At 29.7% G+C, this 2,500-nt stretch overlaps 1 protein-coding gene across 2 annotated transcripts in view; it reads right to left on the reverse strand.

Moving 5' to 3' along the window:
* The window catches only part of trim9 (tripartite motif containing 9), an 18,705-nt gene that overhangs the window by 8,475 nt on the left and 7,730 nt on the right, over positions 1–2,500 (reverse strand). The gene's annotated exons all lie outside the window — the stretch shown is intronic.

The following is a 2,500-nucleotide window of genomic DNA, read 5'->3' on the forward strand; positions in this document are numbered from 1 at the left end:
ATGCCATATTGTTTTTTTGTTAATGAGCCTGGAACGGATCAAGGGTCTTGCCATTCATTTCAATGGGAAATGATGATTTGGTTTACAAAATCATAGTACTCAATAAAAAAAGTATCTATCTCAGCATTCAAAATAACGAATGATAAAAAGTGCAATATTATTTTTTGTTAATGAGCCTGGAATGGATCGAGGGCCTTGCCATTCATGTCAATGGAAAAAGATGATTTGGTTTACAAACCATTTAGATAGTACCCAATAAAAAGTATCTATCTCAGCATTGTAAATAATGAATGATAAAAAAAATGCAACAATGTTTTTTTGTTAATGGGCCTGGAACAGATCAACAGCCTTGCCATTCATTTCAATGGGAAAAGATGATTTAGTTTACAAACCATTTAGGTACTACTCAATAAAAAAGTATATAGCTCAGCATTGAAAATAATGAATGATGAAAAAGTGCAACATTGTTTTTTTGTTAATGAGCCTGGAACGGATCAAGGGATTTGCCATTCATATCAATGGAAAAGATGATTTGGTTTACAAACCATTTAGGTAGTACTCAATCATGTATCTCAGTATTGAAAATAATGAATAATAAAAAATGCAACATTGTTTGTTTGTTAATGAGCCAGGAACGGATCAAGGGCTTTGCCATTCATGTCAATGGAAAAATATGATTTGGCTTACAAACTATTTATGTAGTACTCAATTATCTATCTCAGCATTGAAAATAATGAATAATAAAAAAATGCAACATTGTTTTTTTATTAATGAGCCTGGAACGGATCAAGGGCCTTGCCATTCATGTCAATGGAAAAATATGATTTGGTTTACAAACTATTTGAGATAAAATAACATGGAATGAATCTGTATGGCGAGCTAACAGTTGAAAGGCTTCACAGGACTGCTGTCAACGCGATCAACCATGACTGGTCCTGTTCTCGGCGGAGGATGTGCGACATTTTCACACCACAGATGTAGCGACTAGCGACATCCGTTCATGTTAGCATTTTGTTTTCTTTTTTCTTTTTCGCGACAATACCATCCCTGAAAACATCAAAATTGATCTTGATATTCCCAGTCCATGTATCACTGATGCCGCTGTTCTTTTTGGAAAAGAGACTCAAATCAAACACACAGATTCAGAGTGGAGATCGAGGAGGGGTTGCTAGGTAACAGTAACATGGTCATGGCTGTCATGGGGGTCGAGCGTGGGGAAAATTCTCCAGAGGTTAAAAAAAAAATGGAGGATGAAAACCACCAGCAGTATAGTGTTGATACGTAATATTTGACATTCCAGCGGACATCAATATTTCATCACCTGTTGCTAGGCAGAAATTGGCGGAAAAGAAGGTCACAACACAGATGGGTGACCTCATTTGCTCCTTAAATGCTGTCCTTCGTGCCTACTTTGTTTTGGCTACGTGGCCACTCGATTGCGGGAATGGATACGTTTAGCTAGCTATCTAGCGAGCTAGCTAGTTATTTTTAATTAATGTATTATTTGTACAGTATTTCTCTCTCTCTTTTAATTTATTTAATTTAGTTTTAATTAATTTATTATTTGTAGTTTTTCTCTCTCTTTTATTTTTTTTAATTTATTTTTAATTAATTTATTATTTGTACAGTATTTCTTTCTCTCTCTGTCTGTCTTTTTTAATTTATTTTTAATGAATGTATTTATTTATACAATATTTCTTTCTGTGTGTGTGTCTTTTATTTTATTGTATTTTTTATTCACTAATTTATTTATACTGTATTTTTCTCTTTCTGTCTTTTACTCTATTTTTTGGAATTTACATTTTTATTAATTTATGACGCAGTATTTTTCTCCCTCTCTGTTTTTTTTTATTTTTTACTTAATTAATATATTTACACATGATTTCTCTGTCTGTCTTGTTTTTTTATTTATTTATTTTTACTTAATTAATTTATTTATACAGTGTTTCTCTCAGTGTGTCTTATTTTATTGTATTTATTTTTAATTTATTTATTTATCCAGTATTTCTCTCTCTGTGTGTGTCTTTTATTTTTTTGTATTTATTATCAATTATTTTATTTATACAGTATTTTTTTCTTTCGTTCTCTCGCTGTCTTTTACTGTATTTTTTGGAATTTATTGATTAATTTATGACAGTATTTCTCTATCGCTCTGTGTTTTATTTGTTTTTAATTTATTTTTACTTAATTAATTTATACAGTATTTCTCTCTGTGTTTTATTTTATTGTATTTTATATTAATTAATTTATACTGTATTTTTCTGTTATTTCTCGTTGAGTGTTTTACTCTATTTTTTTGGAATGTATTTTTTTATTAATTTATGACACAGTATTTTTCTCTCTCTGTGTTTTTTTTTACTTAATTTATTTATACAGTATTTCTCTCTCTCTGTCTTATTTCTTGAATTTATTTTTCAATTAATTTATTTGTATAGTATTTCTCTTTTATTTCATTGATTGATTTATTTTATTTATACAGTATTTGTCTCTCTCTGTCTTT

The sequence above is a fragment of the Hippocampus bargibanti genome, linkage group LG09, assembly GCF_051943395.1.
Source record: "Hippocampus bargibanti isolate YZ-2025 linkage group LG09, ASM5194339v1, whole genome shotgun sequence".
Lineage (NCBI taxonomy): Eukaryota > Metazoa > Chordata > Actinopteri > Syngnathiformes > Syngnathidae > Hippocampus > Hippocampus bargibanti.